Below are 21,536 nucleotides of genomic sequence, written 5' to 3' on the forward strand. Positions count from 1 at the left end.
CCTGCGTGGAGCCTGCTTCTCCCTTTGCCTGTGTGTGTGTGTATGTGTCTCATGAATAAATAAATAAAATCTTTAAAAAAAATTAGTCAACGATATCTATGTAGGTCTATATCTGGGCTCTCTATTCCAATCCATTGATCTATTTGTCCGTTGTGTCATACCACTCTGTTTATTGTACCTTCATAGTAAGTCTTTTTTTTTTTAATAGTAAGTCTTAAAGTTGGGTAGTCTTTGTCAGAACTGTTCTCCCCTCAAGATTGTATTGGCTATTCCTCTACATAAACTTAGAATCTCCTTCAATTTGGTGTTGGCTTTTACCTCTATATAAACTTTAGAATCAGTTTGTTAACATCCACAAAATAACTTGCTGGGATTTTTTTTTTAAGATTTATTTATTCATGAGAGACATAGAGAGAGAGAGAGAGAGAGAGAGAGAGGCGGAGACACAGGCAGAGGGAGAAGCAGGCTTCCTGCAAGGAGCCCGACATGGGACTTGATCCCGGATCCTGAGATCACGCCCTGAGCCAAAGGCAGACACTCAATCACTAAGCCACCCAGGTGTCCCACTTGCTGGGACTTTGATTGTGATAGTTTTGAATCTACAGATCAAGTTGGGAAGAAAGGACGTCTTGACAATATTGAATCTTCCTATCCACAAACAGGATTTAGTTCTTCTTCATCAAAGTTTTGTAGTTTTCTTTATATAAGTCATGTACACATTTTGTTAGATTTATACCTAAGTGCTTCATTTCAGGGAGAGCTAATGTAAACGGTATTGTGTTTTCAATTTCAAATTCCACTTGTTCAATGCTAGTATAAAAGAAAGTGATTGAGTTTTGTATATTTACCTAGTATCACACAACCTTTTTTTTTTTTTTTTTAAGATTTATTTATTCATGAGAGATACAGAGAGAGAGAGAGAGAGAGGCAGAGACACAGGCAGAGGGAGAAGCGGGCTCCATGCAGGGAGCCCAATGTGGGACTCGATCCTGGGACTCCAGGATCAGGCCCCGAGCTGAAGGCGGCACTAAACCACTGAGCCACCAGGGCTGCCTTCACACAACCTTCCTATAATTGCTTATTAGTTGGAGGAATTTTTGTTGCTGATTCTTTCTGATTTTCTACATAAACCATCATGCTCTCCATGGACAAAGAGTTTTATTTCTTCCTTCCCAATCTGCATTCCTTGTATTTCCTTTTATTATTGCATTAGCTAGAACTTTCAGTACAATGTTGAAGAGCAAAGGTGAAAGGGGACATCCTTGCCTTGTTGCTGATGTTACTAGGAAAGATCGGAGTTTCTTACCATTAAGTATAATGTTAGCTTTTGGTTTTCTGTAGGTATTTATCGAATTGAAGAAGTTGCCCCTCTATTTCTAGTTTGCCAAGAGTTGGGATTTTTATTTTGTTTTTTTACCATGAATGGACATTGGATTTCATCAAATGCTCTTTCAGCATCTATTGATATGAACATGTGATTTTTCTTCTTTAGCTTGTTGATGTGATAGATAACACTAACTGATTTTTGAATGTTGAGCCAGCCTTGCATAACTGAGATGAATCTCACTTGGTCAAGGTGTATAATTATCTTTCTACATTGTTGGATTCAATTTGCTAATATTTTATTGAAGATTTTTGCAACCATGTTAATGAGAGATATTGGTCTGTCATTCTCTGTTTCTTTTGTCTGTCTGGTTTGGTATTAGGGTAATGCTGGCCTCATGGAATGCTGCTGCTATCTTTCAAAAGAGATTGTAGAAAATAGGTATAATTTAAAATATTATAGAATTCACCAGTGAAGCCATTTGGATTTCATGTTTTCTGTTTTGGGAAGTTATTATTTATGGATTCAATTTCTTCATTGGGCATAAATTTATTTTGTCTGTTTCCTCTTGTGTATTGCCAGACCATGTCTTTCAAGAAATTGATTTCATCCAGGTTATCACATTTGTGGACACAGAGTTGTTCATATTATTCCAAGAGGGACAAACAGACTCTGTTTAGCACGGAGCCTGTCATGGGGCTTAATCCCAGAACCCTGAGATCATGACCTGAGCCAAAGTCAGATGTTTAACCGACTGAACCACCCAGGCACTCTGCTTTATTATTCTTTTAATGTCCATGGAATCTATAGTGATGTTTCCTTTTTCATTTCTATTAGTAACTTGTGTCCTCTCTCTCTTTTTGTGTCCTCTTTTTTCCTTAGTTAGCCTGGTTAGAAGCTTATTGACTTTATTACTCTTTTCAAAGAAAAGATAATCTTGGTTTGTTGATATTCTCTATTAATTTGATTTTCAATTTCATTGCTTTCTGCTCTAATTTTTATTTTTTTCTTCAATGCTCTTCCTTTCTTTATGTAGATCCAAGTTTCTTATTATCATTTTCCTTCTCTCTAAAGAACTTTTAACATTTACAAAATAAGGTCTCCTGGCAATAAATTCCTTAACTTTGAAAAAGTCTTTGTTTCCCCCTGAACTTCTGAAGGATAATTTCACAGGGTACAGAATGGGAGGTAGTAGGGATTTTCTATCTTAACATGTTAAATGTTTCACCCTAGTCTCTTCTTGCTTGCATGGTTTCCATGTTTGCATGGGAAAAGTTGGATGTAATTCTTATCATTGCTTCTCTATAGGTAACTTATTTGTCCTCCCTGGTTTCTTTCAGGAATTTTTTATCTTTGATTTTCTGTAATTGGAATATAACATGCTTAAGTATAGTTTTCTTTGATATTTATCCTGCTTGATGTTATCTGAGCTTCCTGGATCTATGGCTTCGTGTCTGACATTCATTTTGGGAAAATTCCCAGTCATTGTTTCTCAAATATCTCCTATTCCTCTTTCTCTTTCTTCTGGTTCTCCCATTATGCAATATATTACGCCTTTTGTGGTTGTCCTACAGTTTTGGATAGTCTCCTGGCCTTTTCAGTCTTTTTCTGTTTGCTTTTCAGTTTTGGAGGTTGCCACTGAAATATTCTCAAGGTCAGAGATTCTTTCCTCAGCCATGTCCAGTCCACCTATAAGCCCATCAAAGGCATTCTTCATTTCTTTTTTAAAAATTTAAGTCTAACATGTCATTCTTAATTTCTATTGCAATGGTGTTTTTTTTTTTTTTTAATCTCTAGTATTTAAAGATATTTAAAACAGCTCCTTTTGCCTGGTACATTATACCTGGCAAAAATAAAAATAATAAATCATAAGACATATTAAAAAGAAAACACAGTTGGAAAACAGAGCAAGCATCAGAACCAGACTCTTATATAGCATGTTGAATTATCAGATTGGGAATTAAAAACAATTATGATTAGTATGCTAAGACTGCTAATGGATAAAACAGACAGCATGAAAGAACAGAGGGACAATGTAAACAGAGATGGGAATTAATAGAAAGAACCAAAAAGAAATACTAGAGATTAGGGATGCCTGGGTGGCTCAGCAGTTGAGCATCTGCCATCAGCTCAGGGTGTGATCATGGAGGTCCGGGATCTAGTTCCACATCAGGCTCCCTGCATGGAGCCTGCTTCTCCCTCTGCCTGTGTCTCTGCGTTTTTATCATGAATAAATAAATAAAATATTTTTAAAATAAATATCTTTAGTAATGTGTTAAGTTGTAGGGGGAGAGGAAACATTCTCCAGTTCTATGATTAGGTCTCTGAGCCTGCGCCTCTGGACTGAGAACCTCACATATACTTCTCATGCCCTCCTACCACCCTTAGGTAGAAGAGGATGGCCAGAGGATGCTGGAGTTGGGTATTTCCTTTCCCTAGGTCAGTTATGCTCTGATAAATCCCAGCAAGTTAGACTCCAGTTTTAAAAAGTTTCTCTGGAAGCAGACCTTGCTAAGACAAATGCTTTGGTGTATTTCAAAATGGTTCCTTTTCCTCCTCCCCATCAGAAGCATGTGGAAATTTTTCCATTTATTCACTGTGAGATCCAGGTAGAACTACAGAAGGTAAAACTCACAAAAGTGTGGGGGCCTCTAAATGACTGGGTTCCCCTGGAGTCTTTTTTTTCCCCCTGGAGTCTTTAACTCAGAATTTTCCATACTGAGTTCCCAGGAATTCATAAATTACAGTTCATGTTTCCATACCCCAGCACTGGTTCCTATAGAGCTTTCAGTTCATTGGGTTCCTGCTGTGTCAGCTCTGATTCTCTCCATTTGCCTGTTGGTCTCTCCAATGTGGGGGACAGCAGTTTGCCCTATGACTTCACTTCTCTTACAAAACAAAGAATGTTGATTTTTCAGTTTGTTTAGCTTTTTTTTTTTTTAAAAAAAAGGATTTTGTTTATTTATTCATGAGACACAGAGAGAAGCAGAGACATAGGCAGAGGGAGAAGCAGACTTCCTGTGGGGAGTCCAATGTGGAACTCGATCCTGGGACCCTGGGATCATGATCTGAGCCAAAGGATGTTTGTTTAGCTTTTTACTTGTTGTTAGCATGGAGTAGTGACTTCTAAGCCCAGAAACTGGAAGCCTTATGTTTTATTATTACTGATTTCCAGCTTGTCAGATTTTATTTTTAAGATTTTATTTATTTGAGTGAGGGAAAGAGAGTGAGAGAGAGCACAAGCAGGGGAAGGGGCAGTGGGATAGGAAGAAGCAGAAGCCTCACTGAACAGAGTGCCTGATGTGGGGTTCGATCCCAGGACTCTCGGATCATAACCTAAGCTGAAGGCAGAAGCTTAACAGACTGAGCCACCCAGATGACCCTTATTTGTCAAATTTTAATCCTATAAAGTTTACAGAGATTTCCTTAATGGTCCAGCTTAAAACAAGACTCAAACTGTTACCAAGTAACTTAACTGCATCCCAGAACATAGCCTAAACACAGGAATATTCTAAAGGAATAGAAAACAACCCAGTACCCAATAAAGTAAAATTCACAACGTACAGATGAAACTACAATGTGACATTGCAGAAGAAAAGATTAGTGAACTTGAAGACATAGACTGTGATAAATTTAAGATCTGTTATAATGCCACAGCAGCCACTAAAATAACAAATACAGAATTATATAGCTAAAAATCCAATGAAGCAAAGAGTGGAATAATAAAAAGTACCCAATCCAAAAGAAGGCAGAAAAGGAGGAAAGGGGAGCAAAGAACAGATAGGACAAATAGAAAACAAACAGCAAGGTAATAACCAACCTACATATTTTAAAAATCACATTAAATGTGGCTGAATTCATTAAATGGCAGAGATTTTCAGTTTGGACTTTTTTTTTTTTAATAATAAATTTATTTTTTATTGGTGTTCAATTTGCCAACATACAGAATAACACCCAGTGCTCATCCCATCAAGTGCCCCCCTTAGTGCCTGTCACCCATTCACCCCCACCCCCCGCTCTCCTCCCCTTCCACCACCCCTAGTTCGTTTCCCAGAGTTAGGAGTCTTTATGTTCTGTCTCCCTTTCTGATATTTCCTACCCATTTCTTCTCCCTTCCCTTCTTTCCCTTTCACTATTATTTATATTCCCCAAATGAATGAGAACATATAATGTTTGTCCTTCTCCGATTGACTAATTTCACTCAGCATAATACCCTCCAGCTCCATCCACGTTGAAGCAAATGGTGAGTATTTGTCGTTTCTAATGGCTGAGTAAAAGATAAACTCAAAATGGATGAAAGATCTAAATGTGAGACAAGATTCCATCAAAATCCTAGAGGAGAACACAGGCAACACCCTTTCTGCACTCAGCCGCAGTAACTTCTTACAAGATACATCCACGAAGGCAAAAGAAACAAAAGCAAAAATGAACTATTGGGACTTCATCAAGATAAGAAGCTTTTGCACAGCAAAGGATACAGTCAACAAAACTAAAAGACAACCTACAGAATGGGAGAAGATATTTGCAAATGACGTATCAGATAAAGGGCTAGTTTCCAAGATCTATAAAGAACTTATTTTCTCCCTCTGCCTGTGTCTCTGCCTCTCTCTCTGTGTGTGACTATCATAAATAAATAAAAAAAAGGGGCATCCCTGGGTGGTGCAGCGGTTTAGCACCTGCCTTTGGCCCAGGGCGCGATCCTGGAGACCCGGGATCGAGTCCCACGTCGGGCTCCCGGTGCATGGAGCCTGCTTCTCCCTCTGCCTGTGTCTCTGCCTCTCTCTCTCTCTCTGTGACTATCATAAATAAATAAATAAATAAATAAATAAATAAATAAATAAATAAATAAACTCAACACCATAGAAACAAACAATCCAATCATGAAATGGGCAAAAGACATGAACAGAAATCTCACAGAGGAAGACACAGACATGGCTAACACACACATGAGAAAATGCTCTGCATCACTTGCCATCAGGGAAATACAAATCAAAACCACAATGAGATACCACCCCACACCAGTGAGAATGGGGAAAATTAACAAGGCAGGAAACCAAAAATGTTGGAGAGGATGCAGAGAAAAGGGAACCCTCTTACACTGTTGGTGGGAATGTGAACTGGTGCAGCCACTCTGGAAAACTGTGTGGAGGTTCTTCAGTTTGGACTTCAAAAAAAAAAAAAAAAAAGACCCAACTATGTGTCTCCTAAAAGAAAAACACTTCGGGGGATCCCTGTGTGGCTCAGCGTTTAACACCTGCCTTTGGCCCAGGGCATGATCCTGGAGTCTCGGGATTGAGTCCCGTGTCGGGCTCCCAGCATGGAGCCTGCTTTTCTCTCTGCCTATGTCTCTGCCTCTCTCTCTGTCTTTTATGAATAAATAAATAAAACCTTTAAAAAAAAAAGAAAAAGAAAAACACTTCAAATATAAAGACACAGATTTTGATAAAAAAAGTAAAAGGAAAGAAAAAGACATATGCTATCACTAAAAGAAAGCTAACATGACTATATTAATACCAGACAAAGTAGATTTCAGAGAAAATATATAACCAGGAATAAAGAAGGTCATTACATAATGACAAAGGGGTCAATTCATCAAAAGATCCTAAGAATCCTGAGTGTTTATGCACCTGAAAGCAGAGCTCCAAGATACATGATGCAAAAACTAATACCACTGCAAGGAGTAATCCAGGATTCTATTCAGAGATTTCAATATTCCTGTCAATAATGGATAAACAAGTACAGAGATTCATAAGGATATAGAAGGTATAAGCAACACTATCAACCAGCAACACTATCAACCACCTTAACCTAACTGACATTTATAGAACCAACGACATCAACATACACATTCTTTTCAGTCAGAATGTAGCTTAGAAGAACCATCTGGGTAGGAAAGAGACTTGAGAGTCATTAGTTTTAAGATCATAATCAAAGCCTTGAGACTGGATGCAAAGAGTGTGGAGGGTGAGAAGAAAGGATGAGTAAAGCAGAGCAATCTGAGGAGCAGCCAAGACATGTGGAAGCAGGAGAGTGGGTGTACTCAAGACCACTGAAGAGTGTTTCATGCAGGGACCGGCCCAGAGAGTCAAGTCTGCATTTATTCATTCAACAATTCTGAGCACCTGCTACATAGCAGGCACTGCAATGGGGACACAATGGGAAGAGGAAAAGCAGACTTAGACCATCCTATCCTGAGGTTCACTGTCTAAATAGGGATGTCAATCAAATAAATCCACCAACAAATTTGTAATTACCAAGATGGTTTTGTGAGAGCATATATCAAAGGAATGCAATCTTCCTGAGAAGTAACATTTGAGCAAGATCAAGACAGGCAGGCACTAGATAAAACATCACAAGCAACCAAAGAACAAAATAGGTAAACTGGACTTCATCAAAATTAAAAATTCTTGTGCTTCAAAGGACACCATCAAGATAGTGAAAAAAAAAAAAAAAAAGAAAAAAAGAAAGTGAAAACACTCCCTGAGCACAGGAAAAAATGTCTGCAAAACATGTATCTGAAAAGAGAGTTCCATCTAGAATATATTAATTTTTAAAAACATTTTATTCACTTATTTGAAAGAGAGTGAGTGTGCACATGAGTGTGGGGAGGAGAAGAGGAAGAGGCAAAGAATCTCAAGCAGACTCCATGCCGAGTACAGAGCCAGACGCAAGGCTCTGATGCCACAACGCTGGGATCATGACCTGAGCCAAAATCAAGAGTTGGAGGTTTAACCAACTGAGCCACCTAGGCACCCCTAGAAGATATTTAAGAACTCAATAATAAAAAGACAAATAACTCGGGCAATCCAGGTGGCTCAGCGGTTTGGCGCCTGCCTTCGGCCCAGGATGTGCGTGATCCTGGAGTCCCGGGATCAAGTCCCGCGTTGGGCTTAGTGGAGCCTGCTTCTCCCTCTGCCTGTGTCTCTGCCTCTCCCTCTCTGTGTCTCTCATGAATAAATAAATAAAATCTTTAAAAAAAAAAAAAGACAAATAACTCAATTTAAAAGTGAGCAAAGGATTTGAATAGACATTTATCCAAGGTATACAAATGGCTACTAAGCAAGTATGCTCCAAATCATTTGCACTAAGGAAATGCCTATCAAAACTATGATGAGATACTGCCTCACACCCGAAAGGATGGTCATGATAACCTTTAAACTGGAAAATAACAAGTATTGGTGACTATATTAGTTTGCTAAAGCAGCCATAACAAAGTACCATGAACTGAGTGACTTAAGCAACAGAAATTGACTACTCACAGTTTTAGATGTTAAAAGATAAACTGAGGCACCTTAAAAATTTTGAGTTTATTTGAGCAAAAATTGATTTGAATCAATTGGATCTGCAGCATCCAATCTAGCAGATAGAAGGGACCCTCTGAGGAGCTGTACAAAATGAAAGGCCTTCATAGAATGCAATGGGAAGAAGGAAGTTACAGCAGCAAAAAGCAGATTGGTTCTAGCAAGGTTCTTTTCCTTTGGGGGATGGCGGAGGTTTATCTAGTGCTGATGAGGTGAGTCCTGATTGACTGGTTTAAGATTCCATTTCTTCGAGAGCTGAAACTGCAATTAAGTTAAGCCTGTTTGGTTGACATGGGGCTCAGTATAAGTGACTCCACTGTGGGTCTTGCTTTTAACAGAAGCTAGAAGTCCAAGATCAAGGGGTCAGCAGGGCAGCCATGCTCCCTCTAAAGGGGCTGGGAAGGATAGGTCCCAGGCCTCTCTATAGTTTCTGGTAGTTGCTTGGTCTGTGGCAGCCTGACTCCAATCTTCACATGGCATTCTCCTTGTGTGCGAGTCTGTGTAACCAGATTTCTCCTTTTCATAAAAGACTCCTGTCATATTGGACAAGGGGTCCAATTTATTCCAATATGACCTCATCTTTACTAATTACATATGCAATAACCCTATTTCCAAAGAAGTTCACATTTTATGAGGGACTCTGGGATTAGGACTTCGACATACGAATTTTGGACCCATAACACCAAGGATGAGGAGAAATTGGACACTCATACAGTGCTTTTGGGAATGTAAAATGGTACAGCCACTTTGAAAAACAGTCTGGCAGTTTTTCAACATGTTAAACATAAAGCTACCATATGATCTAGCAATTCCACTCCTAGGTACATATCCAAGGAAATGAAAACATATGTCCATACAAAAAATTATATACAAATATTCATAACAACATAACTCATAAAAGCCAAAAGGTGGAAACAATCCAAATGTCCTTCAATTGATGAATGGATAAACAAAATGTAGTGTTATCACATCACAGAATATTATTTGGCAATAAAACAAATGAAGTACTTAAACTTACATGATATTATATCAATTATATCTCAATAAAAAAGTTAAATGAGTACTGACACATGACTCAGCATGACAGCATAGATGAACCTTGAAAACGTTAAGTGAAAGATGCAGTCATAAGCAACCACATAATGTATGATTCCGCTTATAAGAAATGTCCAGACTTGGCAAATTTGCAGAGGCAGAAAGTACACTGGGTGCTCAGGACTGGGGAATTGTGGAAAGTAGGGGGAAGCGACTTTTAATGGATACAAGGTTTCTTTCTGGAGTAATGAAAATGTTCTGAAATTGTGATGGTTATTCAACTACGAATACACAAAGTTTAACTGTGTACTTTGAATGGGTGAGTTTTATAGTATGTTAATTTTGTTTATAAAGCTGTTACTAGGGATCCCTGGGTGGCGCAGCGGTTTGGCGCCTGCCTTTGGCCCAGGGCGCGATCCTGGAGACCCGGGATCGAATCCCACATCGGGCTCCCAGTGCATGGAGCCTGCTTCTCCCTCTGCCTCTGTCTCTGCCTCTCTTTCTCTCTCTGTGACTATCATAACTAAAATAAAAATTAAAAAAAAAAAAAAAAAAAAGCTGTTACTAGGGGCACCTGGGTGGCTCAGGCGGTTAAGCACCTGCCTTCAGGTCAGGTCACGATATCGGGGTCCTGGGATTGAGCCCCCCAGTCAGGTTCCCTGCTCAGCAAGGAGTCTGCTTCTCCCTCTCCCTCTGCCCCTCACCCTCCACTTGTGCTCATGAGCATGGTCTCTCTCAAATAAATAAAATCTTAGAACAAAAAGCTGTTATTAAAAAATAATAAAAAATAATAATAATAAATAAGAATAAACTTCTCACCATGAAAGAAAGGAAGGGGAAGAGCATTCCAGTAAAAAACAATCACCAGAAGGTGAGTTCCAGAATGGCAGCAATTTTTGCCAGTTTTGTTCACTACTGTACTCCCAGTACCAAAACAATGTCTGGTAAATAGGTATAGTATGTATACTCACATATTATTTATAGTACATAGTATAATATAGTTACAAGTGCAAAAGTCTTGCGGCTGGCTCAGTCAGTAGAGCATGCAACTCTTGATCTTGGGGTCATGAGTTCAAGTCCCATGTTGGGGGTAGAGCTTACTTTATAAAATAAAAAATAAAAAGCCCTGTATCCGGAAAAGAGCACTGGCCTCTGGAGAAAAAGATCAGTGTGTATGTGACTGCAATGACACTGAAGAGGACAGTTGGACCGTGTAGGTCAGAGATTTAGACCTCAATCCTAAAAGCAATGGGGAGCCACGGAAGGATTTTAAGTGGAGGTGGAGCAGATTTACATTTTAAAAGACCCTACCAGTAGCAAGGGAGAGTCGTTTAAGGTAAAGACTGAAAAGTTGGATTTAGCAACACAGAAGTTGTTGGTGACCTTGGACAAAATCAATCCAGGTAGAGACGGGGTGACTAATTTTGGGAACTGGAAAGGAAGTAGAGCTGGCAAAATTATACTACACTTGGTAAGACCTCTCCATATTCACAAGTCTCCAAGGAAACCGACCAAAAATACACTTGGCTTGGGAAATAACAAAAGACATGTTCACATGAATATTCACACACAGCCGGTTCGCCAGCTGATTCTGTTTCTGTTCAAGGATTCCACACTTCTCACCCTGACCCAGAGGAGAACCCATGGCCACAGTTCTTCGTTCTCTCCCACCAGATGCTGGCTCTTCGTTGCTGGGAGTGATGGATATAAGACCACAGAGAAAGCTGCTGTCATCTGAGACTTGGGGGCATTTCAGAGACATAACTTGTCCCCTTTTAGCTTCACTGGGCCTCTCACCCAGACTATGTACAACCCAGAACCCAAGGGCAAGCCAAGTAGACACACTCACAGCCTGTTCACTAAAGACTAAAGGTGAAACTTTTGGAATAGGGCACTTGTCCATAGTGTGCCAGATGTCTGAACTGAGAACCAAAGAGGCTGGGTTCTAGGTCTCGCTCTGCCAGTCACCAGAGCAAAGCCTTGGGCAAGCAATATAATCTCTCTGGGCTTCCACGTGCTCATCTCAAATATTAAGAGAATAAACACATGCCCTGCCCTGACCAGAGTGGTTAGGAGATGAGAACTGTGCAAGGGCATATCTAGATTTTGTGGGGCCTGAAGTTTCTATCATTTCGTGGGACCTCTTTAAGAATATAAAATTTTAAGAACAAAATTAGGTACGCATCTGAATATATATTTAGAATGAGAAATTACATCAAACTGTAACTGTTAAAAAGGTAATACAAAAAAAAATCAAAACACTTTTTTTTTAAATTACATATTTGGGGACGCCTGGGTGACTCCTCGTCTGCCTTTGACTCAGGTCGCAATCCCTGGTCCAGGGGATCGAGATAGAGTCCCACATCAGGTTCCCTGCAGGAAGCCTGCTTCTCCCTCTGCCCGTGTCTCTGCTTCTCTGTGTCTCTCATGAATAAATAAATAAAATATTAAAAAATAAAATAAATAAAATAAAATTACATATTTGTCAGGGCACCTGGTGGCTCAGTCTGTTGAGCCTTAGACTCTTGGTTTCTGCTCAGGTCATGATCTCAGGTCGTGGGGTCAAGCCTGTGTAGGGCTCACTTTAAGCACAATGTCTGTCTGAGGTCATCTCCCTTTCCCTCTCCCTCCCCATCTGTCCCTCTCTACCACTCTGTCTCTCAAATAAATAAATAAAATTTTTAAAAAATCACATATCTATCTGTCAAATTAATTGCCTGGCATATCACTATCCATTTTTTCCCCCACTACATTTTTTTTTTTTTTGGTTACATATTCTTTAACGGTTTCCTCAAAGATAACAATTTTGTAATGTTCTCTATGGAGAGAACAGGAAAATAATTCAGTCTTTCTCTCTCAGGGTTGATCAAAATTTATTATTGCCAGTTCAAAAAAAAAATACTTTCAGCATCTCAACTCATTATTTTACAACGGTTCTCAAATTTGGGGAAATCTCTATCAAGTTTCTTTTCTTTATGAGCTAAAGGATTTCAAGGAATTTCACATTTTCTTGTTCAGTGACTAATCATTTACATCTCCTCATTCTTCTGGTGCTGGACACGCTAGGAACCAAGGACCTCTGGTACCTTCAGGCCACCATGCTTGTAATTCAGCACAGTGCGGGGTTAGGAGTATTCTAGAAGCCGCTCCCACACCAGGAAGGCTAGCAATAACTATATACACAAACTGAATATATGGATCCCACTTAATTCAAATTAGGAGTATTCTCTACTCCAGGGGCACCTGGGTGGCTCAGTGGTTGAACATCTGCCTTGGCTCAGGTCGTGACCCCGAGGTCCCGGGATCGAGTCCTGCATGGGGCTCCCTGCAGGGAGCCTGCCTCTCCCTCTGCCTCTCTCTCTCTGTCTCTCATGAATAAATAAAATCTTAAAGAAAAAAAAAAAAAGTATTCTTTACTCCAAAATGCCTAAAAATGCTCATGGCTACTTCAGCGACCCCAGATAGGGAAGCCGTACTGAAAAGAGACCACTAGTGGTCTTAACAGATTTGGATTAAAATAGCCCACTGCTTCTAATTTTATAAAAACACTTTTTCCATGGCCTTAGAGGGGGCCTGGGTGCGTGAAGGCCCAGGGAATGGAGGTGCTTTAGCGTTGGGGACAAATGAGCTCCGTGGTCACAGTCTCTCCAAAAGGCGGAGCCAGAGGCAGGGAACGTTACTCACGTTTGCAGGGAAGCTCAGCGGCCAGGCCCAGGCTGCGGCCACTGCCAGCCAAACCCCACGCGGAGGTCCCTGCGGACCCACCCGCCCTCCGCGCCCGCTCTGCGGCCCCCACTCGAGGCCCAGAACGGCCGGGACCTCCAGCCCAGCATCCCGCTCCGCCGCGCGCCCGCCGCCGGTTTCAAACGGAGCGCGCTCCCTCGGGCCCGCCCCTCACTTCCGGCCGGGACGCCCTTTGGTCCCACCGGGTCTCGCGATATCGCGACTCCTCATCCCCGCCCCCCACAGCCCCGGAGAGCGGCGCCCGCCCGTGCCCGGCAGGTGACTCTCCCTGGCTGGTGTCTGGGACCAGGGCTCTTCGCCCGGCACGTTTCCCAGCAGCACGGACCCGGCAGTTAAGGCGCAGTTAGGTCCATCAGGCCCCCAGCGGAGATCAGGAGCGGAGGGGGGAGGGGGTCCGCCTTCCCCCCCGCTGGGATCAGGAGCCGAGGGGGTCCGCCCTCCACCTGACCCTGCTCTGGGTCCGCGCATGCGCGGGACGAGGACTCTAATGTGAGCGACTGCGGGACCCTGGGCTGCACTGCGCACGCGGTCTGGCTTAGCCCCCACCCCAACGCCGGGAGGAAGGCGTGCTCTCTACCCTCGTTATAGCGATGGGGAACCTGCAAGGATGTGACCCGCATGACCGTAAGGCTTGAATCCTTGGGGAAGCAGTTTGTCCACAGGTTCCTCCGACCCCAGATCCCCAGAGGACAGTGCAGCTCAGTGAGAAGGATTCCACCTTTGGGGTCACACCGACTTCTTGTTTGTATGAAAATTGACACCCCTTCCGTGCTGTGGGACCTGGAGCAACTGGCTTAACCTTTCTGACACTCAGGAGATAGATGGGGATAATAATACCTCATGGGATCATGAGGATCGGAGGTATATTCGGTGCCTACTCCCAAATAAGCACTCAATAAATGGAAACTATTGTCCTTGATAATCTTTTTATCCCCTTACGCGTCCTGCAGTGCTCAACGTGTAGGAGATGCTTAATAAACCATTAGTGAATGAGTGAACGAGTGAATGAATGGAGGGAGAAAGGAGTAAGCCAGGCCAGACACCAGGTGGTCCCAGCCTCCAGCCCACTAATCTCTTACCCCTTCCCCCCCCTGTGGCTACACCTCAAAGGGCTTGAAGTGGGAAATAACTGTTCATCCTCCTTTTCCCAAACAGTTGTGTGTATGTTCAGTTGTTATTAAAGTAGCATACAGAAAAGTGCACAGATCTTAAGTACGCTTAAGTTCTTATGGTATAGCCAGCTCCCTGATGAAGAAGCAAAACATTACCAGCCCCCAGAATGCCCTCATGTTTCCTTCTTGTTTTCTTTTTTAATTTTGTTAAGATTTTATTTATTTATTCATGAGAGACACACAGAGAGAGGCAGAGACAAAGGCAGAGGGAGAAGCAGGCTCCCTGCAGGGAGCCCGATGCGGGACTCCATCCCAGGACCCTGGGATCAGGACCTCCTGAGCCAAAGGCAGACACCCAACCGCTGAGCCGCCCAGGTGCCCCATGTTTCCTTCTAAGCATATATCTGCCCTAGAGTAACAGTTATCTTGCCTTCTACCAGCAGACATTAGTTTTGCTTGTTTTTGCATGGATGCACCTGGAATCAGATAGCATGTGCTAATCTGCACCTCTCAGATTTCCATGTCTCCTCGCTTCCAGTGGGAGTCCAGGAAGAAGCCGGATGGGGTTGAGTCCTGTGTGATCCGGGCTCCTGTCTGCTGCCACCCATCTCGACATCATGGCTAGCCTCTCTACCTGTTCACTGGCCCAGGATCCCTGTGCGCATGGACTCCTGGCATACCTCTCCCTTTCTGAGGTAAGAAAGCATCTTCTGCTTCCTCTCAGCTCTTTCATAAGGGTTCCCATGGTAGAAATGTGTGTGTTCCTGGTGCCCCCATCTTTGCCATTATACCCCAGATCTTTCCTACTCCATCAGGAAGGCCCTGGGAAAGTAGAGGATGGGGCTCCATACAATATGGAGCCACAATATGGTCATGCCCAGCTTCACACCACTCCGAGTAACACTCCTTCCTCTGCTTTGTTCAGTGTGCCCCTTCCCCCTCCATTTCTCATTCAGGGTGATAAGCTCTCGAAGTCTCTGCTGTTCCTCCCTGCAGTCTAGCATCTGTCACATTCCCTCAGCCCACTAGACATGTTTGTTCCTTCCCTAATCCCAACTGAGGGCATGGTGTTTGTCCTCTTACAAAGGATTCCTGATGCCATTCAGGTTGAGGAAGGTGGTTTATGGGTTCTGGGCGTTCTGCCTCGAGGGGGCAGTGTCTCCTAACACCACAAGACAGCCCAGTCCTTAGTCCAGTCAAGCCCCCATTACACAGATATTATTATCAAACCCATGTTACATATGAGGAGGGTAAGGCTCAGAGAAGTTTAAGGGATTTGTCCAAAACCATATAGTTCATAACTGATGACAAGTAGACCTCAGGAGTGCCATTTGATGTAGGTCTGAAGGCTTGGTATCTGCTACCACTCAATGAAACTAAAATGAGACACGTGGATATTTTACATAATTCATATCTAGTCCTTAACTCCAGGAGAAAGGTTTTTTTTTTAATTTCCATACGCCAGATATAGAAGCTGAGGTCCAGAAAAATTAATTATTCTGCCCAAGGTCACAGGGATAGAGACAGACTAAGCTAGGATTCAGCCCCTCCCATCCCACAGACTGACCTCAAAGCCCGGCTCTTTCCTCTGTGCTCCACCACACTCATCAAAGGGATTCTGGCAAATGCAGATATGAATGGATACATGGATAATATAGAACAGTGGGGACTAGGTATTTACCCAAAGAATACAAAAAATATTAATTCAAAGGGATACATGCACCCTGATGTTTACAGCAGCATTATTTACAACAGCCAATTAATGGAAACAGCCCAAGTGTCCATCAACTGAAAAATAGATAAAGAAGATATTGCACGTGGAATATTATTCAATCAAAAAAAATAATGAAATCTTGCCATATGTAACAACATAGATGGAGCTGGAAAGTATAATGCTGAGTGAAATAAGTCAGAGAAGGACATATACCATATGATTTCACTTATATGTGGAATTTAAGAAACAAAACAAATGAGCAAAGGGAAAAAAAAGGAGAGAGAGAGGCAAACCAAGAAACAGACTCTTAACTATAGAGAACAAACTGCTGGTTATCAGAGGGGAGGTGGGTGGGGGAATAGAGGAAGTAAGTGTTGGGGATTAAGGGGCACGCTTGTCATGATGAGCACCAGGTGTTGTAAGGAAGTGTTGAATCACTGTATTGTACACCTGGAACTAATATTACACTGTATGTTAACTAGATGGAATTTAAATAAAAGTCTAAAAAAAATAAGACAGTGGGAAAGCATTCCAGAGAGAACAAAACACATACCACAAAGGGACAGTTTTGCTTCTCTATTAATGTGTAACCCCCCCAACTTAGTGGCTTAAAATCACTATTTATTTTTGTCTTTCACAGTCCTGTGGTTGACTCCACTCAGCTGGGTGGCTCTCACTGGGAGCCTGCCATGCAGTTGCAGTCAGATGGAAGCAGCAGTCATCTGAAGGCTCATCTGGGCTGGATGTCCAAGGTGGCTTTTTAAAAACAGAAATCTGACACCTCATCTGAACTGGTTGGACCAGATGGGGACTGGCCAGACATTCCTCTCTCTCTAGATAGTCTTTCCATCTGGCTTGCTGAAGTTTTCCTTGTAGATGGTGATCTCAGGTATTCAAACCTCATACATGAGTGGTGGCTGACTTTCCCCACCATGAACATTCCGACAGGCGACCTCCCTTTGGAATTCATGCAGCATCACTTCCACAGTATGCTATGAGTGAAAATGGATCACAGGGATGGCCCAGATACAAGGGGAGGGGACAATTCATAGGTGAGAGTACAGGAAGCATGCCTGGTTCAATGGAGACCATCTTTGGATATCAGCTAGTACAGAGGGCCAAGGCGGAAATGATCAACTCAGGAACTGCATGTATTCCTGTCTCAGCAGAAACCAGGGTGCAAAGGAGCAAAACTGGAAGTGATGGCCTGTGACATACCATGGAGGGGTTCAATGACATGCTCCAGAACTTCTAAATGGGTACCTTCTGGGGTCTTTAGCTGCCTAGCACCTAAGCCTCCTTCCTTTTTTGGAGGATCCTCCTTAGTGAAGGTGTTAGTGGGAGGTCAGGATCCCCACCCTTGACCCCTGATAGGAAAGTCACAGAACTGTGACATCAGAAGTATGCCAAATCAATGATCCCACTTGCGACTCTGATCAGTAAGTGACCCAAGGAAGCAGAGGACTGTTTATAATTCATTCTAGAGGCAGCAACAGCCAGTTCTCCGGGTAGTGGCTGTGCAAGAGAGGACCTCCAGAGCCCAGGGGCAGGAATCCCCTAATCAAACTGCCCTTAAGGCAAGACCTGACAGACGTTCTGGCTGCTTAGTTCCTCTTGATTCCTGCCTACTTCCTGACACGGATTCTGGAGGCTTCCTGTCAATTTTGTGAGTTTTCTGATATCATTCCAGTAAATTCCTCTTCTACTTAAGTAAACCAGAGTCCATTTCTGTTGTTTGCAATTAAGAACCCTAATTGGCACAAAGACCCATTGAAATCTTTAGCCAGAGGAAATGACATGATCAGAGCACTTTATGGAAGAGAAAAACAGAAAAATCTGATAAAGATGAAGAGAGAGAAACAGGGATGAGAGAGGCCAGTTGGGAGACTGTTGTGATGTTTGGGGGTGTATGGTGAATTACAATATTGCCAGTGCCAAGGAAGTGGGAGAAATGCAGCTTTTGGCCACTGACTGAATATGGAAAAAAGGAGAGAGGGGAAAATCCACGCTGACAGAGTTTTGAGCCTTAGCAACAAGGAAAATAATAATGTCATAAAGAGAAACAAGCAAGTCAGGGAGAACTAATTTGGAGGGGGAAATATTTCACTCATTTATTCAGTAAATATTAATTGCCTGCTCCATGCCAGGCACTGTTCTAGGCAGTGAGAAGACAGCAGGGAGCAAAACAAAGCTTCAGTCCTAAATTAACAAATAAGTACATGAGATAATGAAACTGCTTTAATAAAGCTTTAGTCTGCAGTGCCATGGACACACAGCAAAACATGTCTAACTGGCAGCAGGACTTTAAGAAAAATCCTAGGAAGCAAGGCTGGGCCTAAAGACAAATTGGTCATCATTCCCATAGACATTCATTCATTCATTCATTTACTTACTTTTATTTATTGAGTACCTCCTATGTACTCAGTACCATTCTTGCCATAGGAAAAACAAAAATAAAAATAAAAGAGGATCTCAGCTCTCGTGGAGTTTCCATTATAGAGTACAAGGGAGATGGTAGACAAGTACACAAATACGTCAGATATGTGATGTGTACTATGAAGAAACTAAAGGAAGGGAAAAGTAAGAGGAAGTTTGCTAGTTTAGATAGTTTGTTCTAAGCAAAGGCCCCTCTTGTAAGGCGATATTAGAGTGAAGTCTTGAATGAAGAGAGGCAACATTCACATGGTTACCATGGGAAATCTATTTCAGGCAGAGGGAATAATAAGTGCAAAGGCCCTGAGGCAGGACAGTTTGGTTTCTTCAAAGAATTTCCAGGAGACCAGTGTGGCTAAACTAAATAGATGAGGGCAGAAGTAGGAGGAGAACAGGTGAACGTGGGAGTGGGAGTGGGAGCCAGATCTTGTAGGGCCTTGCCAGTCATTGCAAATACTTTGGCTCTTGTTCTGAATGAGATAGGAAGACTTTGGAGAATTTTGAGCAGAGGAAGCATGCTACATGACTAACACTTTAAAAGGATTATTCTGGTGGCTGTGTATAGAATAGACTGGGGGTGTGTGAGGGCAGAAGCAGGAAGACCAACTAGAAGACAACTGCAGTCATTCAAGGCAAGAGACCATGGTGGCATGGAGCAGGATGGTAATGATGGAGGAGGGGACATATGATAAGATTCTAGAAATAAACAGAAGGAGAACAAACAGGATCTGCTGATAGATTGGATGTGAGATGTCAGAGAACTAAAGGACTCCAGTGACTCCAGCGCTTTTAATAGGAATCGGTAGAAGAGCAGTTGCCATTTACTGAACAGAGAGGATTGAGAATTATATCTAGAGCTTCAAGATTGCCTCCAGCCAGCCTGCCTGCCTGCCTGCCTGAATAATTTGCTCCAAAGCCATGATGGGGAGCCAAAGTAAATCACCCATGTGCAGGGAGCTGGGGGAGGACATTCAGCTAGCATAGGTTTTCGAGGCCAAGATGAGAGAAGGTGGAAGTCTACAAGGGGGCAGCAGCAACGGCAGGGAATAAATTATCTACAGAGGGATTAAACAACCCTTCCAACAAGAAGAGAGAAGGAAGTCACAGAAATAGAAAGGGGGTAAATTAGAATAAATCTTGTGATGTTGCGTTGGAATTGAAGGTATGGTGTGCGCTCATAGTTTTCTACATAGAGAGATTGAGAGATCGATCAATTGACAGATAGAAATGTATGTGTAAAATTATACATATATTTCCTAGCACTGTCCGTTGAGCAGCCCGAAAGCAGTGATACCCCAAGAAAAATGAGCATACCTAGCACCTAGATATTAATTTCTGAATATCCCTCCCCATTAAAAAGAACAAAGGTGCCTCAGAGAAATGAGGGTTGGAGCAGAGAAAATACAAGATTGGAGCTTGGAACATCTTGTGCCAGAAAATAAGGAAGTGATCAAAGAACCATGGTGGTAGAAGCCAGCTTGGCAGCTGGCCCAATCTGGGAAATTTTTTCAGCACTAAAATAAATAATGATGCAACAAGTAAAACACTCATATCTATAATAATGTTGCCAAAGATGCATAGCCCAAATCTAATGATGAGGAAACAACAGATAAACCCAAACTGAGGGACATTCTGCAGTATGATCGGTCTGCAGTCTTTTCGGTTGTCCCGGTCATTAAAGTAAAGGAAATCTTTGCTCTGTGTCAGACTGAAGGACACTGGAAAGACGTGATAACCAAATGTAATGAATAATTCTGGACTGTATCCTTTCATCATTAGGCCAAGTAATGAAAGTCCAATAAGGTCTGGGGGTTAGATGATATGAATGTATCGATGTTAATTTCCTGATCACGAGCATTGTACTGTTATTTAGGATAATGTCCCTTTTTTGTAAGAAATTTGTGATTGGGCATCATGTAGGCAACTTACTCTCAAGTGGTTCAAGGAAGGGGAAAGTTCCTTGTATGTTGTAATTTTTCTGTTATATCAAATAAAAAGAAAAAAGACAAAGAATGGAGGAAGTCCTTGAGACAGTGGAGAGGGACAGGAGGACCAGCCAGTGCACCAAATGGTAAAATATTTCTAAGGAGAGGACAGTTGATGTGCAGTGTTGCAAAGAGATGAGAGAAGATCAAGACTGAGATAAAGGTATTAAACTTACGAAATTTGTTCTTTGTTGTCAATCATGGCAAAGTCTGTTTACGTATGCAGTACAATGGAATATAAATCCGTTATTTATCATGAGATTACTGGATGTGCATATGGATTTTTAACAACTTCTTGGCTTCCCTGGGCCTTGGGATTGAGAGGTTGGAAACCTGCTTTCACTACAAACTGTCACACCTTTAAGAAGAAAATCCTAATGACATAATCATATTAGCTCTGGTCAGGAGGCCAGGTCTCCATAATTCCTAGTTTTGGAAACATTCTTTCTTTAGTATATTTCAATGATATAATTGGATCCTCAAAAATATTCTGTATATGGAACTATTATTGTGTCCAAGTAATACACATTCATTATAAACAAATGAAAAATGTAGATGAAAAAGAACAAGTTTTAAACCACCTATAATCCCATCATCCCAAAATAGTTTCCGCTAGCAATTTGCTGCTTATTTTAGAGGTTTTTTTTTTTTTTTAAAGATTTTATTTATTCATGACAGAGAGAGAAAGAGAGAGGGAGAAGCAGGCTCCATGTAGGGAGCCCGCCGGGGGACTCGATCCTGGGTCTCCAGGATTACACCCCAGGCCGAAGGCAGCGCTAAACCGCTGAGCCACCGGGGCTGCCCTATTTTAGACCTTTAAAATGCAAATCACATCTATAAATCTTTGTTGCACTAAAGGAGGGATCCTGCCCTAGGCTATTTTGTATC

At 42.0% G+C, this 21,536-nt stretch overlaps 2 long non-coding RNA genes across 4 annotated transcripts in view; one reads left to right on the top strand and one right to left on the bottom strand.

Moving 5' to 3' along the window:
* The window catches only part of LOC140625358 (uncharacterized), a 37,084-nt gene extending 23,573 nt beyond the window's left edge, over nt 1-13,511 (bottom strand). For 2 of the 3 annotated variants that reach the window (XR_012024707.1, XR_012024708.1), the window contains exon 1: nt 13,345-13,511. This is a non-coding gene — a long non-coding RNA (uncharacterized lncRNA). The remainder of the gene's footprint in view (nt 1-13,344) is intronic. The other variant, XR_012024706.1, reaches the window with a different exon arrangement.
* An 87-nt stretch (nt 13,512-13,598) lies between these two features.
* LOC140625873 (uncharacterized) lies at nt 13,599-20,907 on the top strand. The gene is made up of 3 exons (XR_012025148.1): nt 13,599-14,028; nt 15,055-15,211; nt 16,871-20,907. It is a non-coding gene; the product is annotated as an uncharacterized lncRNA (long non-coding RNA).
* The last annotated feature ends 629 nt before the right edge of the window (nt 20,908-21,536 follow it).

The sequence above is a fragment of the Canis lupus genome, chromosome 36, assembly GCF_048164855.1.
Source record: "Canis lupus baileyi chromosome 36, mCanLup2.hap1, whole genome shotgun sequence".
Lineage (NCBI taxonomy): Eukaryota > Metazoa > Chordata > Mammalia > Carnivora > Canidae > Canis > Canis lupus.